The sequence below is a fragment of the Mobula birostris genome, chromosome 28, assembly GCF_030028105.1.
Source record: "Mobula birostris isolate sMobBir1 chromosome 28, sMobBir1.hap1, whole genome shotgun sequence".
NCBI lineage: Eukaryota > Metazoa > Chordata > Chondrichthyes > Myliobatiformes > Myliobatidae > Mobula > Mobula birostris.
The window spans coordinates 20,473,720-20,496,566 of NC_092397.1; the positions used below are offsets into that span (position 1 = coordinate 20,473,720).

The 22,847-nt window shown below is 45.6% G+C and overlaps 1 protein-coding gene and 1 non-coding gene across 2 annotated transcripts in view; one reads left to right on the plus strand and one right to left on the minus strand.

Moving 5' to 3' along the window:
• Nucleotides 1-22,847, minus strand: part of LOC140189355 (uncharacterized) — a 944,498-nt gene that overhangs the window by 718,404 nt on the left and 203,247 nt on the right. The gene's annotated exons all lie outside the window — the stretch shown is intronic.
• On the plus strand, nucleotides 8,345-8,416 carry trnaq-uug (transfer RNA glutamine (anticodon UUG)). Its single transcript has one exon. It is a non-coding gene; the product is annotated as a tRNA-Gln (tRNA).

Below are 22,847 nucleotides of genomic sequence, written 5' to 3' on the forward strand. Positions count from 1 at the left end.
TCCTATGTGGAACTTTATCAAAGGATTTCTGAAAGTCCAGGTACACTACCTCCACTGTCTCTCCATTGTCCATTTTCATGGTTACATCCTCAAAAAATTCCAGAAGATTAGTCAAGCATGATTTCCCCTTCATAAGTCCATGCTGACTCAACCGGTCCTGTTACTGCTATCCAGATGTGTCATAATTTCATCTTTTATAATTGACTCCCGCATCTTTACCACCACCGACGTCAGGCTAACCGGTCTATAATTCCCTGTTTACTCTCTTCCTACCTTCCCTGTTTACTCTCTTCCTACCTTCTTGAAGAGAGGGACAACATTAGTCATAGTCATAGTCATAGTCATACTTTGGGGAAAATTGGTTTTTGTTACAGTTGCACCATAAATAATTAAATGGTAATAAAACCATAAATAGTTAAATAGTAATATGTAAATTATGCCAGGAAATAAGTCCAGGACCAGCCTATTGGCTCAGGATGTCTGACCCTCCAAGGGAGGAGTTGTAAAGTTTGATGGCCACAGGCAGGAATGACTTCCTATGATGCTTTGTGTTGCATCTCGGTGGAATGAGTCTCTGGCTGAATGTAGTCCTGTGCCCACCCAGTACATTATGTAGTGGATGGGAGACATTGTCCAAGATGGCATGCAACTTGGACAGCATCCTCTTTTCAGACACCACCGTCAGAGAGTCCAGTTCCATCCCCACAACATCACTGGCCTTACGAATGAGTTTGTTGATTCTGTTGGTGTCTGCTACCCTCAGCCTGCTGCCCCAGCACACAACAGCAAACATGATAGCACTGGCCACCACAGACTCGTAGAACATCCTCAGCATCTTTCGGCAGATGTTAAAGGACCTCAGTCTCCTCAGGAAATAGAGACAGCTCTGACCCTTCTTGTAGACAGCCTCCGTGTTCTTAGACCAGTCCAGTTTATTGTCAATTCGTATCCCCAGGTATTTGTAAGCCTCCACCATGTCCACACTGACCCCCTGAATGGAAATATGGGTCACTGGTACCTTAGCTCTCCTCAGGTCTACCACCAGCTGCTTAGTCTTTTTCACATTAAGCTGCAGATAATTCTGCTCACACCATGTGACAAAGTTTCCTACCGTAGCCCTGTACTCAGCCTGATCTCCACTACTGATGCATCCAACTATGGCAGAGTCATCCGAAAACTTCTGAAGATGACAAGACTCTGTGCAGTAGTTGAAGTCCAAGGTGTAAATGGTGAAGAGGAAGGGAGACAAGATGGTCCCCTGTGGAGCCCCAGTACTGCTGATCACAGTGTTACAAGCACACGTACTGTGGTCTGCCAGCCAGGTAATCAAGAATCCATGACACCAGGAAATCATTAGCCACCCTCCAATCCACAGGAACCGATCCTGAATCTATTGAACATTGGAAAATGATTACCAATGCGTCCACGATTTCTAAAGCCACCTCCTTAAGTACCTTGGGATGCAGATCATCAGGTCCCAGGGACTTATCAGCCTTCAGACCCAACAGTCCATCCAACACCATTTCCTGCCTAATATAAATTTCCTTCAGTTCATCCATTACCCTAGGTCGTTTGGCCACTATTGTATTTGGGAGATTGGTTGTGTCGTCCCTAGTGAAGACAGATCCAAAGTACCTGTTCAACTCGTTTGCCTTTTCCTTGTTCCCCATAATAAATTCACCTGTATCTGTCTTCAAGGGCCCAATTTTGGTCTTAACTATTTTTTTTTCCTTTTCACATAGCTAAAGAAGCTTTTACTATCCTCCTTTATAATCTTGGCGAGTTTATCTTCGTACTTCATTTTTTTTTCTCTATGTATTGCCTTTTTAGTTACCTTCTGTTACTCTTTAAAAGCTTCCCAGTCCTCCGGCTTCCCACTCATCTTTGCTATGTTATACTTCTTCTCTTTTATTTTTTTATACTGTCCATTACTTCCCTTGTCAGCCACGGCCTCCTCTTACTCCCCTTAGGACCTTTCTTCCTCTTTGGAATGAACTGATCCTGCACCTTCCGCATTATTCCCAGAAACACTTGCCATTGCTGTTCCACCGTCATCCCTGCTAGGGTATTGTTCCATTGAACTTTGGCCAGCTCCTCCCTCATACCACCATAGTTCCTTTTGTTCAACTGTAACACTGACACTTCCGAGTTTCCCTTCTCCCTCTCAAATTGTAGATTAAAACTTATCATATTATGGTCACTACCTCCAAATGGCTCCTTTACCTCGAGGTCCCTGATCAAATCCGGTTCATTGCACAACACTAAATCTAGAATTGCATTCTCTCTGGTAGGCTCCAGTACAAGCTGTTCTAAGAATCCATCTTGAAGGGACTCCAGAAACTCCCTTTCTTGGGGTCCAGTACCAACCTGATTCCTCCAGTCTACCTGCATGTTGAAGTCCCCCATAACAACTGTAGCATTACCTTTGCAACATGCCAATTTTAACTCTTAATTCAACTTACACCCTACATCCAGACTACTGTTTGGGAGCCTGTAGATAACTCCCATTAGGGTCTTTCTACCCTTAGAATTTCTCAGTTCTATCCATACTGACTCTAAGTCTCCTGATTCTATGTCCCGCCTCGTAAGGGACTGAATATCATTCCTCTCCAACAGAGCTACCCCACCCCCTCTGCCCATCAGTCTGTCCTTTCGATAGGACGTATAGGCTTGAATATTCATTTCCCAGGCCATGTCCACTTGAAGCCATGTCTCTGTTATTCCCACAACATCATACTTACCAATTTCCAACTGTGTCTCAAGCCCATCCACTTTATTTCTTATACTCTGTGCATTCATGTACAATACTTTTAATTCATTACTCCCCTCACCTCCCATATCAATTCCTACTTCACTTGGCCATACCCTACAATCCCTTCTTGAGCTTTCTGCTCTGTTGATTCTGCTGTCTTTCTTAACTTTTCCTATTCTCACTTTCCCTTTATCTCCATCCTTATATTTCCAGTTCGTCCCCTCCCACCACTACTTAGTTTAAACACACCCGTGTTGCAGAGGCAAACCTGGCTACCAGAATGCTGGTGCTCCGCTTCTTAAAGTGCAACTCGTCCCTTTGTACAATTCATCCTTTCCCCGAAACGTATCCCAGTGGTCCAAGAATGTAAATCCTTGCTTCCTGCTTCAGTTCCTCAGCCACACATTCAGATCCGTTATCTCCCTGTTCTTGACCTCTCCCGCAGGGAACTGGAAGCAAACCGGAGATTACCACCCTAGAAGTCCTGCTTTTCAGCCTTCTTCCGAGTTCTCTGAAGTCACGCTGTAGAATGTCTTTCCTCTTCTTCCCCACGTCATTTGTGCAGACATGCACCACCACTTCCGGATGTTCACCTTCACTCTTGAGGATTCCCCGCAATCAGTCCGTGACATCCTGGATCCCGGCACCAGGGAGGCAACACACCATCCTTAAATCTCGCCTGTTGCCATAGTAACCCCTTTCTGTACCTCTCACTATGGACTCCCCTACTACCACGGCTCTGCCTGACGTCTGTCTCCTCGGCTTTGCTTCAGCGCCAATTGTTGACTCGCAGACCTGACCGCCTCTCAGGCTGGCATCATCTTCTGTCCCGACAGCTTCCAACAGGGAGAATCTGTTTACGAGAGGCACATCCCCCGGGGTCTCCTGTACTTCAAGCATGCTTTCCTTGCTCATCGTCGCCCCCCTTCTCTCTTCCAGTATCACCGGTGTAACGACCTCACTGTAGGTCCTGTCCAGAAAACTCTCGTTTTCCCGGATGAACCTAAAGTCATCCAGTTGCCTCTCCAGTGCTGCAACACGGTCCTTCAGAAGCTGAATCTGGACACATTTTCCACAGGTGTAGGAGCCAGAGGCACTATCAGTGTCCCTGACCTCCCACATCATGAACGCAGCACACTGAATCAGCCTAGTGGTCATCTCTTCACCACTTCTCACCCTCTCCAACTGTGCCGTAGTCTCCTCTCTCAGCCTCCTCGCCGAAGACTCTCGAGCCAAAGACTCGCACTTTTCTCACAAAGACTCTCGAGCCAAAGACTCGCACTTTTCTCACAAAGACTCTCGAGCCAAAGACTCGCACTTTTCTCACAAAGACTCTCGAGCCAAAGACTCGCACTTTTCTCACAAAGACTCTCGAGCCAAAGACTCGCACTTTTCTCACAAGGCACTTCACTCGACATGGCCGCTCCCCTAGAGCAAACCTTGCTTGTATTAGCTGATAATCTGAATAATTAGCTTCACCTGTCGCGCCTCCTGCGACCTGAAAGGTCTGTTCTCCTCGCTGCTCACGACCGGCTTTTTAAATCAGCCGCTCCTTCTCATCCAATCCCCGCACTTACTTCTCCACCTACCGCGCCTCCTGCGACCTGGTCATTCTGGGGAGATTAATTACCCACTACAGCTACTCTATTGCTTTTACATCAGCAGTCTATAACCTGCCGACATATCTGTTGATTTCGCTACAGTGATTGCACCTTTCTTATTCCTGCACGCCGTGTACATTATTTTACTGGATGAGCCTCTTGGATGACCTCGATTTTATGACATTCTGCCTGAGCAGCATTGCAGCTCCCCAGCCTCATTCACCTCCCTCTGGACTGCTTGAATCATCTGAATTCTGGCATGTTTAGCTATCAGTCCTACCCTTCTCTCAGCCAGATCTTTGTAATAACTAATTCACTATGTCACAGGGTAATCCTATTTTGAAGAACGTCTGCCTTAACTGCTCTACACCCTGCCCTGAAATAAACACACTTCAGCCCCTTGGTGCCACTGTGCTCATTAACAATGCCCCATCTTGACTTCCTGATGGAGTTTCTCGACCTCGTCTCTACCTTCTGCTGTTTGCTACTTACTAACCTATAACTCTGGTTCCCAACCATCCCCTTCCTCCACACACATGCCACATGAGAAAACTCTGCAAGGGTGGCTCCAACAAAATTCCCTGTCAAAATATTAGCTCCCCTCAGTACAGGTGTAACCCGTCCTCCTTACACCAGCCCCACCTATCCTGGAATAGAATATAGTGATCTGTGTTCCTGATGCCATGCCTCTTGCACCAGATTGTTAGCCACAGATTTCACTATACCACCTTACCATCTGTTAACTCGCAAGCATGTGGGACCTGAATTACTCCTGAGATCACACCCCAGATTTCCTACTTCTTAACTTTCTTCCAAATACCTAAATTCTATTTGCAGAAACTTCTTTAATTCAGCTCAGTGTATTTACAAATGAATTGCTGCACCCATGTTAACGCAAAAACACTTTACGAGAACTCCAAGGATTTCAATGTCGAAAGGCAAACAAATGTCTACAGTAGCAGCAGTACAATAGATCATAATAATACTGATCATCCACTAAACAAGCCAATTTCTGCAATGTTGGAGGGGTCACGAATCTGACAATATCACGCAGCCAGTTCTCTCTCTCTCTCTCTCTCTCTCTCTCTTTCTATCTATCTATCTATCTCTCCCTCTCCCTCTCTTTCTGTCTTTCCCTGTCTGTCTCTCACTGCCTCTCTTGCACTCTCTCTTTTCTCCCTTTCTTGCTCTTCCTGTTTTGCTTTCTTTCTCTGGCTCTCTCTCGCGCTCTCTCTGCCTCATCCTGTCACTCTGTCTGTCTGTTTGTCTGTCTCTCTCTCTCTCTCTCTCTCTCTCTCTCTTTCTTGCTGTCTTTTTAATTCCCTCTCAACATTCTGTTCCCTGTTGCACCTCCAGCTGTGGATGCCCTGAGACAACTCTCTTTCCACATTGTAGCAAAGAACGTGCTCATTTTTATACCCTTCAAAACCGCTTACACTGGTATATTTACATCTCGGTGGGACCACCTGCAACCACCCGAACTTTGGTGACCTTCAGCCCAGATAAACATGTTTTTCACCACCACAACTACTATGGCTGCGCTTGGCTCTATGAAAACATTGCTGTAGACTAGTTCTCTTGTACTTCCTCGCCTTGTTCTGGAGTCCAAGCCCGAGTCAAGTCACAGGTTCTGGGTCCTTGCCCAGTCTCTGGCTCGGAGTCCATACCCAAGTCTCGAAGTACCCAAGACCAAGACCCCATTCTCAAGCCTCAAACCACGACCCCAGCCTCAAGCCTCAAGTCCAAGACTCCAGCCTCAAGCCTCAAGCCTCATGTCCAAGACAGCAGCCTCAAGCTTCAAGACCAGGACCCCACTCTCAAGCCTCAAGACCAAGATTCCAGCCTCAAGCCTCAAGACCAAGATTCCAGCCTCAAGCCTCAAGACCAAGATTCCAGCCTCAAGACTCCAGACGAAGACCCAGCCTCAAGCCTCAAGACAAACACCCCAGTTTCAAGCCTCAAAACCAAGACCCCAGTCTCAAGCCTAAAGACCAAGATCCCAGTCTCAAGCCTTAAGGCCCCAAGCCTGTCTCCAAGCCTCAAGCCTCTAGACCGCAGCCTCCAGTCCTGCAGTCATGTCATGTCCATGTCTGGTTCTGGGGCCCGAGCCCGAGGCAAGACCTAGGTTCTGGGTCTTTGTCCAGTCTCTGGCTCGGGGTCCAAGCCCTGGTATGTGTTCTTGTCCCTACTCCTTGTCTGTATCCTGTCACGTCCCTGCTCTAGTCAAGTCCTGCTCTTTGTACTTCAGTGTCTGTGTTTTGCATTTGAGTCCGTTCACAACGCTCTCCATTGTGACACAGCTAGACAAAGGAATTGGTTGTTGACTTCAGAAGGAGTAGCGGACCGCACGACCCCATTTACATCGGTGGTGCGCAACTGGAACAGGTCAAAAGCTTTAAGTTCCTCCGGGTCAATATCACAAATGACCTGATTTGGTCTACCCAAGCAGAGTCCACTGCCAAGAAGGCCCACCAGCACCTTTACTTCCTGAGAAGCTAAAGAAATTTGGCCTGTCCCCTAAAGTCCTCACTAATTTTTATAGATGCACCATAGAAAGCATTCTTCTAGGGTGCATCACAACCTGGTATGGAAGTTGTCCTGTCCAAGACCGGAAGAAGCTGCAGAAGATCATGAACACTGCCCAAAACATCACACAAACTAATCTTCCGTCCTTAGACTCACTTTACACAGCACGCTGTTGGAGCTGTGCTGTCAGGATAACCAAGGACACGGCCCACCCAGCCAACACACTTTATGTCCCTCTTCCCTCTAGGAGAAGGCTCAGGAGCTTGAAGACTCGTACGGCCAGATTTGGGAACAGCTTCTTTCCAACTGTGGTAAGAGTGCTGAACGGATCCTGACCCGGATCTGGGCCGTACCCTCCAAACATCCGGACCTGCCTCTCGGTTTGTTTTTTTTTTGCACTACCTTACTTTCCCTTTTCTATTTTCTATTTATGATTTATAATTTAATTTTTTACTATATTTTCTATCGATTTGTACTCCAGGGCGAACGAAGGGCAGAATCAAATATCGCTTTGATGATTGTTCACTCTAGTATCAATTGTTCGGCGACAATAAAGTAAAGAAAAAGGAAAGTACAGTAATTTACATATTGCTGTATATTTATCAAGGACCTTGTACAATATCCACTTCCTAAACTTACTCTGAGATTCCTTTTCTTTTTTGACTGAATTTGCAACATTGCTGAACCACCACTCAGCTTTAAGTAAATCCCACAGATCCGATGTGAATTTACCCAATCTCAGCAGCTCCCAGTCTCTACTCTCCCCATTTCCTGACAAACATAGTTCTCATTAGCTTGCCCTCAGTTTAGTAGATACCCCAAAGTTGTGTCCTTATTTGGCGATGACGGTTGTCAAAATAGTCTCCCACAGAAAATCATCAGTTGTAAGGCTCATGCTCCAGTGCAAGGTCTGTGAAATGTCTCGAATGTATTTACTTCTAACACTAACCGTAGCTGCGATTTCTGTTCGTTTTTCGTGCGTTAAAGTAAAATAATCTAAGTCTTTCCCCACTGGTATAAATTCCTCCAAACACCTTGAAATTATCTCCCCTCAGATTTGCCACTTCCACTGCCGGACAGATACTCTGACTGTCTACTCGATATTTGCCTTTCAGCATCTTGTATACCTCAAGCCTCAAGTCCAAGACCACAGCCTCCAGCCTCAAGTCCAAAACCCCAGCCTCAAGCCTCAAGTCCGAGACAGCAGCCTCAAGTTTCAAGTCCAAGACCCCAGCCTCAAGCCTCAAGCCCAAGATTCCAGCCTCAAGCCTCAAGTCCAAGAACCCCCTCATCTCTCATCCTGCTTCTCTCCAAAGAGAAAACTGTTCCCATCCTCAACTTGTCCTCACAACACACCCTCTATGAAGTTCAAAGTTCAACATATATTTACTGTCAAAATTTACACGTGTTACCAAATACTACCCTAAGATTCATCTTCCTGTGGTCCTTCACAGCGAATACCTGTGGTTCCATGGTGTAATGGTGAGCACTCTGGACTTTGAATCCAGCGATCCGAGTTCGAGTCTCGGTGGAACCTGTGTCTTTATTCTGTCAAGTGAGGTGTCCGTTTGTGAATACATGCACTGATTTTATGTGACAATCTAGGTCACTAAATTTAAGTTCACTCCCCCAAACTCCCCTTTAGGTCACTCCCCAGGAGGTCGGGAGGCCGCTGAAGCACAGGTCAAAAAGCCGCGACTTGACATATGAAGGTTCCACGGAAGGTCTGAGTACGAGCTGTCGTATTCCGTGATGCTGCGAGAAATTCGTAGACATTGGTGCGGACCGTAATTTATATTGGTCTCCTTCAGGTTTATTTTTTTCTGTGTTCACTTTCTTGTTGGCGATATGTTACTTTTTGGGTGGGCGTGATGTTGGGTCTTGGGGTTTAATGTTCTTGTTGGCGTTTGTCCCTGTGTTAGATCTGTTAGATTTTTGTGCGAGGGAGGGGTTAGGGGTTTGATGTTATTGTCGCTGTTTTCTGTGTAGGAGGAGCTTGGAGATTAGAGGTTTGATATTGTACATGCCGTGTACAGGTGGGTGATCAGTTAGATTTCTGCGAGGGTGGCGTTGGGATTTTGGGACTTGCGAGTTCTATTTCTTGCTTTTTTTCATGCGGAAGAGAGGTCATGTCTTTTCTTTCAACGACTTTCATGTTGTTTTTTTCCCTATATTTCGTGGTTATCTGTAGAGGACGAATCTTACAGTTGTATTGTGAGCTTATTCTTAGGATAAGTAAAATTATCCCCTGTTTTAAAAGCCTGATTGTTGAAGAATCATGGCTATTCCTGAACCTGGTACTATCGGACATGAGGGCTCACATAACTTCATGATGGCAGCATCGAGAAACGAACATCGCCTGGATGATGGGGTCCTTGATGATGATGCTGCTTTCCTTCGGCAATGCTCCGTACAGATGTGCTCATAGTGGGGAGGGCTTTATCTATGCTGGACTGGCTGCATCCACAACTTTTTACGGTCCACTTCACTCAATGGTATTGATGCTTCCATGCAGATCATGATGCAACAGATCAGGATTTTCTCTGTACATCTACACAAGTTTGTCAACGTTCGAGACAACATTTTCACAAATTTGCGTAGTATTGGCTGTAAATGCTGGGAAACCGTTCCAGGGTGCGAACAAATTCTGTTCCTCTAAACCTCTACACTAAGAGTTGTGTCAACATTGTGGAAATTACAATCACATACTATCTGTTGCTTTTACAACTTGCTACAACCTTCCTACTTCTCTGTTCCTTTTTCTCCTGCTGGAACTTTAAAAGCCTTTGCAAAGTCAAGCACACAATATCTCCAGGTTTCCCTTCTATGCTGAAAGAATCCCAGTGGGAGCGAGATGATTGACAGTGGCCACGTATTGCTCTCCACTATCAGGGTTGTACAAGTCTCAGGGCTTGAAGCGCTGGGGTCGTACTAGTCTTCAAGGGTGGAGTACAATGTAAGGTGGGTTCAGGTCTGTGTGCACTCACACAGCGCTGAGAGTTTTATAGGTCTAATTCCTCGTAGCAAAGGTCTATATATTGCAAATTACTTTGCCCTGTGTGTTTCCAGTGTTGCAAGTGGCTGGTGTACAGTATGCGGAGTTTGGTCTGTGTTCGGCCGTGTCTTCACTGTGTCATGTCTGCCTTTATCTGTACAGCAAATGGATACTACTGGAAAACTGTGGCCCCACAGAGTTGTGTTGGGGTTGCTGGGGTCTGTGTCCCTGTCATATGGTGCAGAACAAAGTGGGGTTTATTACTCTTAAATTTAAGATCCTTGCAGGAATGTTACAGTTCTCTGATTACACAACGCAAATTCAGTTAAGTGTCTGTGTATAAAAAAAAAAATCTCCGTCATTTCTGTACTGGTCAGTCACTGTGGAAGTCTTTGTATCAGCTATTATCAAGACCTGTCTCTTAATGACATGCTGCCAACAGTTGTAGAGGTCTGTGCGGTGCGGGCTGTTGTAAAGATCTATCTTCTTACAGTGCGGTGCCTCGTGTTGTAAAGGCTTGTGCCCATACAGTAAGATGCTGATGGTGTTTATAGATCAGAGTTGGGTCATCGGTGTAACGTTTTGATAAATCTTTGTACTTGTATCAGAGTCTTGTGCTGGTCTGTGCCTTTACTGACCTGTACTGAGCTCCGGCAGCTCAGTTTGCTTGGAATGCAGTGGCAGAGCCTTTACAGAAGTTTGTCCTTACTACACGAACTGGCCATATACACTTGGATAGATTAAAAGTCACTGAGTTTGTCAGACCATTAGTGGGCAGAAGATCACTGTGGAATGGGAGAGGAATGGGGGGAGGGAGGGGAGCGGAGAGCGGGGGAACGTCGACTCAGACCATGAGATGCCTGCGTCGGCCATTTTCATGCCTTACAAGGCGCAGATTGGAAGACACTTTGGGGAGCTGACACTAGAGCAATGTGTGGTTAAGTGCCTTGCTCTAGGACACAAACATGCTGCCACAGCTGAGACTCGAACTAGTGACCTCCATATCACTAAACGAACGCCTTAACCACTTGGCCAGGTGCCCAACACAATGGGGTAGTGTTGTGGAATGGCTTCACCAGTAAACCAATCAAGTATATACAAACTTCTGGTGCAACATTCAAACTGTCCCGTTCCCAGTCTTTTCCCACAGCTCGGTATGCTATTTCCCCGAAGGACCTGTCCAGTTCCTCTTTGAACACACTGAATAGTTGTTCCCATCAGCTCGGCTGGCTATGTGTCTCAGATGAGGACAACAGTCAGAGTAGAAAGAAGAATTTCGTCACATGTCCCTTTGATCCTTTGCACAATAGGCCTGAAATCATTCACCAATAAACAGTGAACAGTATAGCACAGGAAGAGTCCCCTCGGATCACTCTGTATCTGTTGACCATGATGCCAGTTTAAACTGCATGTCTGCATGCATGTGGTCTGTGTCCGCGAATGGACTAACCCCCAAAGTATTTATCCACCTTAATACTCCTTGACAGACCCAATACCATCTCCTCCTTAGAATCAACACATCTGAAAATATCAGTATAGCCTTTCCTGATCTCGCTTTCCTCCATGTCATTTTCCTTGGCAAAACCAATGAAAATAACTCATTTTGTATCTCACCTGCTAAATATGGCTCCATGCAAACACTCCCCCTTTGTCCTTGAGTGGCCCTGCTGTTTCCCGAGTACTCTGTTGTTTACAGTGTACGTGTCAAATGTCTTGGCCTTCTCTTTAAACCTCTTCACTGAGGGGATTTCATGATGACTGTTCACTCTTCTGATTTGCAGCATGATTTGTTTCTTGTTTCCTTATTAGTCCCACTAGATAGGTACAATTTGTGCTGCTAAACCTAACCTATGACTGATTTTTATCAAACGAATAACTAAATGCAATATATCACATTACTCTGAGCTCCTGAACATCACCAGACTTCCCTTACTCCCTCAGAGGGACAGGGAAATTCTGAATTCTTACCGTCTGGGCTGTAAGGAGTTAACCAACAAATTCAGCTCTCGACAGCTCTCTACGATTCCTGCCCAATTCGGTTGTAAATCGCCTTTTCAAATTTACATTCATCCACCTGTAGTTCCCATTTATCGTTATCAAGAACCAGCTGACAATCTCCAGAATTATGAACATTAAATCTTTCCCAATGAAACCTAGATCATCTTGCTAGGCTCTAGTAAAGTATTAATCAAGTATGTCTCTCTCCCCAGTAGACCATCTACATTCTGTTTCAGGAAACATTCCTGAACACGCGTAACAAAAAATGTCCAACAAAGCCTGGGAGTCTGTCCCAGTCATTTTGGGGAGATTATTCAAACACTGCAGCTACTCTGTTGTATTTACAACGGCCTACAACCTGCTGATGTATCTGTTCCTCTCTCCTACGGACTACAGGGAAGTTTACAGTGTAATTTATTCACAGTGATTACACCTTTCCTATTCCTGAGTTCTACCCGCAAAGTCTGTCACCTGGTGCGGATATGGCCCAAGTACGGAGTGAGAGAACTGAAGCAGGTTGATACATGTATTTCATAGACTTCTATGCGAACAGTGTGAAAGGCGAAAGAAAACAATAAACACGAGGCCAAACAGGGCTGTAACTAAAACTCTCAAATGGTGAACGAAGCCGACACTGCAGAGTCTATCAAAATTAACTTAACAAACTTAAACAGAAAGGGCTAGGAAACCGCATTGCAAATGGTGAATGAAGCATACAATGCGGCTGAAAGCAACAACTAAGAATAAAGCCAATGCAGCTAGTTTTCAGGGTCAGTTGACCCGACTGTCCAATACCTCAGGAAAGCCCGAATGCAAACAGGCAGTGAATCGCTGCTGTGTCCAAGTCTCGGGAAATACTGCGACGGAATAAATGGATTTAAGTACCATCACAATTAAGTAATAATTAGCTGACATCTGCATATTCACAAACGCTGCGTTGCTGAATGCGTGGCTGTGACATTGGCGTACTGGAAGTGCCAGCGAGATGACCTGGATGCTGTGTCATTGTGCCTCATCAGCAGAGCAGCTCCGGAACCTCTTTTAGCTCCTCTGGACTGTCTGAATCATATGAGTCCTGGACTTGTTAGATACCACTCCTGCCCTTCTGTCAATCAGCTCCCTGTAATCAATGAATCACTGTGCCATGTACTAATCCAGGCTCTAAGTATGTCTGTCTGAACTGTTCTACACCCTGCACTGACATGAACACATTTCAGCCTCTCGGTGCCACCGTGCTTATTAACATGGCTGCGTTCCGCAACCTCATCTCTACCTTCCGCTTATCACTACCTGCTGACCTGTCGCTCTGAATCCCAGAAAACCACACCCCACATGCTTGCCACCTGTTAAAACACTAACAGGGTAGCTCCACCAAAGCAAACTGTGAGAAGATTAGTTTCCTCACCCTCCTTATACCAATCCCTGCTATCGTGCAAGAGAGCCCAGTGATCTGTGTACCTGATGTCCTCCATCAGCACCAGATTGTTAGCCACACATTCAACTGTACTACCTGACCATCACTTAGATCGCCATCGTGTGACACCGGAAGTAATCCTGGGATCACCAACCCAGAGTTCAAACTTCAGAACTTTTTCCCCAGCTCCTTAAATTCTATTTGCAGGACCTTGTCTCTGTTCTTAGTTCACTTTGACACAAACAAGCCTTTTTTTTTCCTTTTGAGCAATGTCAAAAATGCCAAAATAAATCCACTGTGATTCAATATTGTACAACAATAAAATATGAAAACTTACAGAGGGTGGAGTGAATACCTTTAACAGGCACTGTATTTCTAACCGAGGAGCCAGTTGAGAAATCAGAGCGACAAAGAGACTTTGGAGTTAGAATGCAACATTTCCTAAAGGGTATTCTGCAGTTTGAGTCGGCAATAAGGGAGGCAAGTGCAATGTTAGCATTCATTTGGATAGGACTATAATGTAAAAGCAAGGATATAATGCTGTGGATTTATAAGGCATGAGTCATTCGTATTTGGGGTATTCTGAGCAGTGCGGGGCCCTTTCCTGAAAAGTGATCCGTTGTTATTGAAGGGAGTCGGAGGCGCATCACAGGAATTATCATAGGAGTGAAGGGTTTAATATTTGAGTTTTCAGTATCTCTCAGCCTTTACTCGCAGGAGCCTATACGAATAACGGGAGGGGAGCACTTTAACTGAAACTTATTGAATACTGAAAGTCCCAGATGGAGTGGACATGCGAGGATGTTTCCGGTAGTGAGGATTCTAGGGATGGAGAGCTCAGCCTTAAGATATAAGTTGATATTCCTGGAGAGCAGAGGAGGATTTCCTTTAGCTAGACGCTGGTGAATCTGTGGATTCATTGACACATACGGCTGAGGGAGCCAAACCATTGGGTATATTTAAAGCGGCGGGTTCTTTATTGGCAGCAGAAAAAGACAGGAGAATGTGTTTGAGAGGGATAATGAATCAGACATGATGGAATAGTACAGCACACTGAATGGGCTGATGGCTTCATTCTGCTCCTCTGTCTTGTGGTCTATTGCAGTACCCTTGTTTAAAAAGGGTCCAGAAAACTTACCATGTAACTATTGCCGGGTTAGTTTGAGATCAGTTGCTGGATAATTGCCGGACGGCTTTCTGAGCGACTGGATCTACCAACAGTTGGCCTGATTCAGGAAGTCAACACGGCTTCATGCAAGAGAAATATTATCTTGCAGTTCTTCGAAGGAGAACTACAAGAGTGTAGATGAGATTAGGGTTCTGGATGTTGTTCATATGGACATTAGCCAGGCCTTTGACACTAGTCAGGAAAGATAGATCATGAAGACTGAACCAGAGGAGAGAGCTGATTGGTTTCATAATTGACCCATTATCTCAGTGACAGGAGCAGAGGGTGATGTTTGAGCGTTGTGCCTCAGACTGTAGGTTTGTGTTCAGTGGTGCCCCACCGGAGTTAACACTGGGACTTGTGTTCTGTGTAATTATTTAAACAATTTGCTTGTGAGTGTAGTTTGAAAGAATGTAAAAGATACTAAATTAGGTGCTGTTGCAGATCGTGTAGAAGGTTAAGAGAAACCTGAAGGCTCTTGATCAGATAGGTCTGAGGACTTGTAAATGGCCTTCAATCCGGTTTTGGAGAGCACATCAGAGTAGGAATAATCCAGTGAACAGTCAGGCTCTGGAGGGACTGAGAAGTTGAAATGCATGGTACACTGAAAGTGACATCTCAGGTAGATACAGTGGTGAGGATGGTATTTGTCTTACTGGCCTTCATCATTCAGGGCATAAAGTATAAGACGAGAAGATATGTTGCAGACATGCAAATTTTTGGTGAAGACTGACATAGAGAATTGTGTATAATTTTGTTTCACCTATTTTACCAAAGATGTTCTTAAACTACAAACAAAAAGATTTACCTGGATGTTGTTTGGACTTGGGGGGATGACTTACATGAAGATGTTGCATAGACGAGGACTTTATTTCCTGGAGCATAGCACTTTCAGAGGTGAAGCTGACAGAGGTGTACAAGATCACGAGGAGCATAGACAGAGTAAAGACAGACCGGGAAAGGGCTGGTACAAGCAAGAGGGCAGGTGTTTCATATCAGAGATTTCACATCTCTGGAAGGAAATTTTCAATTATAAGATGAGATTGAACAAACATGGATGGTTTACTGTTGAGTTTCAAAGGTTGAGCAGACACATAAAAATAAATAAGGTATACAGAGCCTTTTACAAAGGTGGCAATAGAACCTTAATCTGAGGGAATGCTTAAAATAGATATGAGAGGTGAGTTTCTACTTTTCACGGAGAATGAAAGCTGCCCGAACAATGCTGCCAAGGAAAGGGTTGAAGCTGACACACAAGTAATGTTTAGTCAGGCACATAAACAGACAGGGAATGTAGGGATATGGACATGTGTAGGCAGATGGATCAGCCGAATTTGGCATTGAGGTGCAGACACGTTGGGCTGAAATACCATTCCCTGTGTAAGACTGTCCCACGTGTCTAGTCTGTTGAGGTACAGACAGACACTCGCTGTGACCGGGGTGACAGGCAGGAAGAGAAGAGGCTGATGCCCACCGTGGGGATTGGTCAATTGACCAGACTTCATCGGAAACAGGAGCGGCAGAACGCACAGGTGTCAAACCTGGTGAGACGAAGGAGGGGCCAGGCCCAGAGTCACCCCATAGTGCCCGGAAACTCCAAGTGTTGCAAACTAATCCCTCCAACATCAATTCTAATAGGAGGCGGATCAAATGGCCTGCAGCTAACATGACTTCACTGTGGAAGCAGTTTGATGAAGATGTCAAACAAATTCTGGAGGCAACGGCGAAGGGAGGTGTCGATCGGAAGCTACAAGCCATGACAACAATCATTATCAGCATCGCAGCTGAGCAGTTTGGGGAAGAGGAGAAGAAAGGCTCCAAGACACCTTACTCGAAAAACCAAAGAGCGTTGAGGATCCGCAACATCAGGCAGAAGATGAAAGCGCTGAAGTCGCAATACAAGGACGCAGGAGAAGGGGAGCGCATTGGCTTGACCTACCTGATGTGCATACTACAAAAGAAGATCAGGGTCTTCTGCCGGGCAGAGTGGCATCAGAGGCGGCGTTGTGAAAGGGCCAGAAAATGTGCTGCTTTTATCGCCAACCCCTTCAAGTTCACCAAGGAGTTGCTGGGGGAGAAGCGCAGTGGGAAACTTGCCTGATCACAGGAAGGCATAGACCAACATCAGAAGAAGATATATAATGATCCTGAAAGAGAGCAGGAGTTGGGAGAGTGCAACATCCTAATAGACCCACCTGAACCAGATGTGCAGTTCGACATGTCATAGCTGCAACTAAGGGAAGTCAGAGAGGTTATCTGCAAAACAAGGGCAAGCTCGGCTCCAGGACCAAGCGCCACCTAGTACAAAGTGCACAAGAACTGCCACAAACTCCTGCTGCGTCTGTGGAAGATTCCAAGAATCTTCTGGAGAAGGTGGATGATCCCAGAAGAGTGGAGAGTGGCTGAAGGGGTGTAGATCCCGAAGGAGGAAAACACTCCCAACTAAGCCAGTTTTGCATCATCTCCCCGCTGTTTGTCGAGGCGAAGATCTTCTTCAGTGCCGTTTCTAATCGGCTGTGCACCTGCTTAGCAAAAACCACCTATATTGATACATCAGTCCAGAAGGGTGGCATTTCAGGAATTCCAGGCTGTCTGGAACATATCGGTGTGATGACACAGCTCATCAGGGAGGCCAGAGAGAACAAGGGCAACCTGTCAGTGTTGTGGCTCGACCTGACAAATGCATATGGCTCCATTCCGCATAAGCTGGTGCATCTCGCAGTGACCAAACATCAGGTCTCCAGCAGAATCAGAGACCTTATCGCTGATTATCACAGCAACTTCAGGATGAGGGTCTCTTCAGGAGCAATTACATCAAGCTGGCACAAGGTGGAGATCGGCATCATCACAGGGTGCACTATCTCAGTGACACTGTTCTCCCTAGCCATGAACATGCTCACTATGTCTGCTGAACCAGAGCGCAGAGGGCACAGAATGAATTCGGCTCAACGGCAACCACCTAACAGGGCATTCATGGATGACTTCACAATCACCACAGAATCAGTCCTAGGCTGCCGGTGGATTCTGCAAAGGCTCGAAAAGCTGGTGGAGTGGGCCTGGATGTGTTTCAAACCAGCCAAATCAAGATCGATGGTGCTGAGGAAAGGGAAGCTGGAGAACAAGTTCTGGTTCAGCATCGCAGGCACAGCCATCCCGACTATCACAGAAAACCCAGTCAAGAACTTAGGTAAGGATTTTGACAGCTCTTAAAGGGACACGACATCCATTCAGGCGACCTGCACCGAGTTGGATGGCTGGCTGAAATCTGTGGACAAGTCTGGCCTACCTGGGAAGTTTAAAGCCTGGGTTTATCAGCGTGGTATTCTTCTTCAGAATCCTGCGGCCCCTCCTTGTCAATGCAGTTCCGTTCTCGACAGTCGAAACCTTAGAGAGGAGGGTCAGCAACCAGCTCAGGAGATGGCTGGAGCTGCTAAAGAGCCTGAGCAGCATTGCGCTCTATGGACACCACAACAAACTGCAACTGCCCTTCAAATCCTTGGAGGAAGAATTCAAGGTAACAAGAGTCAGAGAAGTTGTACAGTACACGGACTCAAGTGATCCGAAGGTGGTTAGAGCAGGGAACCAAGTGAAGACTGGCAGGAAGTGGAGGGCAGAGGAAGCTGTGCAGGAAGCAGAGGCAAGGCTGCGTCACAGGAGACTGGTGGGATGGGTCACATGAGGCCGAGCTGGGTTAGGATCCTTTCCAACTCCCCAAATAGAAAGCATCAGAAGGAAGGAAAGGCTCCGACTAGCTCAGGAGGAGGTGAGGGCAGCAGTGGAGAAGACAAGAACCTGCAAGGCGGTGGGAATGAAGCAGCAGGGAGCTTGGACAAGATGGGAGAATGCGGTTGAGAGGAAAGTGACCTGGGCTGAGCTTTAGAAAGCCGAACCACACCGCATCCAATTTCAAATCCAGGCAGTGTACGATGTGCTTCCAAGCCCATTAAACCTGCACACATGTGTCAAGGCGGAGTCATCTGTGTGCCCACTGTGGTCCAACCGAGGAACCCTGGAGCACATCTTCAGCAGCTGTACAAGGGCACTGGGTGAGGGACGGTACCGATGCAGGCATGATAAAATCCTGAAGAACATCGTTGAAACCACCATCGCAGGAGTTGAGTGGGCGAAGCGGTCCCGATCCTACAAGCAGACCATTGCCTTTGTCAGAGCTGGGAGCAGCCAATACCCGCCAAAAGAACATCTGCCGGGATCCTGACCTGTGGAAGGGACTGGCAGCTGATGGTGGATCTTGAACGGAAGCTGAAGTTCCCAAACCATATCGCAGCCACCACACTGCGACCGGACATTGTCCTTGCGTCTGAGTCTACTAAGCAAGTGGTGCTGCTGGAGCTGACAGTCCACTGGGAAGATCGCTTTGAAAGGCCTTTGAAAGAAAGCTCTCCAAGTAAGCAGGACTGGTTAGCAGGCTGTATGGAGAGCGAAGAGTCTTCAAGATTCAAAGATTCCAAAAACTTTATTGTCATTCTAACCGCACATCAGCTCTGCAGGGCAGAATGAGACAGTGTTTCTCTGGAGCAGTGCAATCATAACATAACAAACACAACACTAAATAATAAACATAACAATAAATAGAAAAAAACACAACAGCCACATGTCAGTTCAAATCAAGTTATAAGTGTCCAGTGCAAGTTAAAAGTGTCCAAAGCAGAGTCAGATAGAGCAGCTATTTCGTAAACTGACTGCCTGTGGGAGGAAGTTGTTTAGTAGCCTTGTGGTTTTGGTTTTGATGCTCCTGTAACGTTTGCCTGATGGCAGAAGAACAAACAGTTCATGAAGAGGGTGTGAGGGGTCTTTAATGATGTACCGTGTCTTCTGGAGGTATCGACTCTGGATCAGATCTTGGACAGAATGTAGGGGGACTCCAATAACGTTCTCTGCTCCCCTAACCACCCTCTGCCAGGCGTTTTTGTTGACAGCACTGCAGCTGGAGTACCAGGTTGTGATGCAAAAGGTCAGCACACTCTCAACCACGCCGCTGTAGAATGTACTTAAGATGTTAGTGGGGAGTGATGATTGTTCAAGCTTCCTCAGAAAGTGCAATCTCTGCTGGGCCCGTTTCCCAATCCCAGTGGTGTTCCTGGACCAGGTGAGATTGTCCGAGATCTGCACCCCAAGGAGCTTGATGTTTTCCACTCACGCCACTGTGGAGCCTCTGATGCTGAGGGGTGTGTGCTCAGGCTGAGACCGTCTGAAATTGACGATCATCTGCTTGGTTTTGGTGACATTAAGCATCAAGTTGTTATCCCTGCACCAGCTCTCTAGGTGTTTGACCTCCTCCCTGTACATTGTTTTTCATTATTTTTGCTGATGAGCCCCACCACTGTGGTATCATCTGCAAGTTTAATGATCAGGCTCTCCTTGAATCAGGCTGTGTAGGTTGGATGTAGACAGAGCCTTCAGCAATTTGGGCATCGAGAGAGAGAGGAAGAGAGCAACCATCTGCAGTACCACCGATGTGGCGGAGAGGGCCACAAGTTGTCTGTGGCTCAAAAGCGGGGAGCCATGGAGTCATAGGTAGCTAGCCATCTGGACACAAGCTGGGGTCTGATCATCCCCGGCTAGATCACCTGGAGGAGCGTGTATGATGTCGAAAGACCCAAAACACTCGATGATTCCAAGAACATCACTGAAGATATGTCCAGAGGCATCAGTAGATGTATGTACTCAGTATCTTTATTTATGAATCATATGCTCTTTGTTTTCAAAATTGAGCATAAAAATCCTGGAAAAGTTTGAGGCATAAAAACCAAAAAAATCAAAATGGAATGTTAACAGTTTAAAGGTATTCATACACGTTTGCTCAGTACCAAGTTGAGTCAACTGTCACAGATATTAGAGCCAGTAATCATTTTGGATAAGCTTCTCTTAGCTCTGTACAACTTGATGAAGCAAGGCTTGTCCATTCCTCCTTGCAATATTACTGAAGCTGTGCTGGATTAGGTGGGTAGTGCCGGTGGATAACACTCCTGAGGTTTTGCCAGAGATTTTCAATTGGTTTACCGTCAGGACTCTGACTGAGCCATTGAAGGAAATCAATTTTCCTCATTTGAAGCCACACCATAGTTGATTTGGCCGTGCTCTTCGGGTTGTCCTGGTATAAAATGAACTTCCTCCCCAGTTTAAGTTTTCGAGAATTTTATAAAGATCTCTCTGTATTTATCAGCATTCACCATCCCGTTAATCCTGACTAGAATTCCATTACTTGAATGTATTCCACAGCATGATGTTACTTCCACTGTACTTTACAGTGGGTTTGGTATAACCTAGCTGATGTGCAGTATTAGATTACCACCACCAACAAACTGTAGGTTGAGGCCACAAAGTTCCAGTTTAGTTTCATACAACCACCATACCTTATTACCCAGCTTTACTGTATCCTCAAAGTGATGTTTTATAAAGTATGTACGGACAAGTATACAGTGGCATACAAAAGTTTGGGAACCCCGGTCAAAATTTCTGTTACTGTGAACAACTAAGCAAGTAAAAGATTACCTGATTTCCAAAAAGCAAAAAGTCAAAGATCACACATTTCTTTAATATTTTAAGCAAGATTACTTTTTTTATTTCCATCTTTTACAGTTTCAAAATAACAAAAAAGGAAAACGCCCCGAAACAAAAGTATGGACAACCTGCATGGTCAGTACTTAGTAATACCTCCTTTGGCAAATATCACTGCTTGTAAACGCCTTCTGTAGCCAGCTAAGAGTCTTTCAATTCTTGTTTGGGGGATTTTCGCCTATTCTTTCTTGCAAAAGGCTTCTAGTTCTGGGAGATTCTTGGGCCGTCTTGCATGCATTCTCCTTTGAGGTCTAACAACTGATTTTCGATGATTTTTAGATCGGGGGACTGTGAAGGCCATCGCAAAACCTTCAGCTTGCACCTCCTAAGGTAGTCCATTGTGGAATTTGAGGTGTATTTAGGATCATTATCCTGTTGTAGAAGCCGTCCTCTTTTTATCTTCAGCTTTTATACAGACGGTGTGATTTTGCTTCCAGAATTTGCTGGTAATTAATTGAATTAATTCCTCCCTGTACCAGTGAAATGTTCCCCATGCCACTGGCTGCAATACGAGCCCAAAGCATGATCAACCCACCTACGTGCTTAACAGTTGGAGAAGTGTTCATTTCATGATATTCTGCACCCTTTTTTTCTCCAAACATACCTTTGCTCATTGCGGGCAAAAGCTACTATTTTAACTTCATCAGTCCACAGGACTTGTTTCCAAAATGCATCAGGCTTGTTTAGATGTTCCTTTGCAAACATCTGATGCTGAATTCTGTGCTGAGGACACAGGAAGGGTTTTCGTCCAATGACTCTTCCATGAGGGTCATATTTGTGCAGGTGTTGCTGCACAGTAGAACAGTGCACCACCACTCCAGAGTCTGCTAAATCATCCTGAAGGTCTTTTGCAGTCAAACGGGGGTTTTGATTTGTCTTTCTAGCAATCCTACGAGCAGTTCTCTCGGAAAGTTTTCTTGGACATCCAAACCTCAACTTGACCTCCTCCGTTCCTGTTAACTGCCTTTTCTTAATTGCATTACGAACTGAGGAAACAATTACCTGAAAACGCTTTGCTATCTACTTGTAGCCTTCTCCTGCTTGTGGGCATCAATTATTTTAATTTTCAGAGTGCTAGGCAGCTGCTTAGAGGAGCCCATGGCTGCTGATTATTGGGACAAGGTTTGAGGAGTCAGGGTATTTATAAAGCTTTGAAATTTGCATAACCTGGCCTTTCCTAACGATGACTGTGAACAAGCCATAGCCCGATCAAGCTAATTAAGGTCTGAGACCTTAAGTCTCTGGGGGTGTGCAAACTTTTGCATGATTCTCCTTTCCCTTTTATCATTTTAAAACTGTAGAAAACAACAAAAAAAACACTAATCTTGCATAAAATGTTGTAAAGAATGTTTCGTCTTTAATTTTATGACCTTTGCAGATCAGGTCATCTTCTACTCACGTAACTATTCACAGTAACAGAAATTTTGACCAGCGGTACCCAAAATTTGCATGACACTGTATGAGTTTTCTTTTTCCTCTTTTGCCAGATGTTCTACATTTCCATTCTTCCCCGAAAACGCTATTTGTGAGAACACATAGACATCTTGGAACCAGGAAATTAATCTCCAGCTGCAGCCACTGACTTCAGCAAGTTACCCAGGGTGACTGTTGGTGTCACAGTAGCCTCACCGACAAGAGCTATTCTTCTCCAGTGACTATGTTTAGAGGGGTGCCTGACCTCGGTAACTTGGCAGTGGCTTCATGCCGAATATTTTTCCACTTGTCTTACATTCGGTGGCACTAAATTCTGAGGTACGTTCAGTGCATTTGGGATGATCTTGTACCCCTTCTCAAATTTGTGGTTGTCTATGATT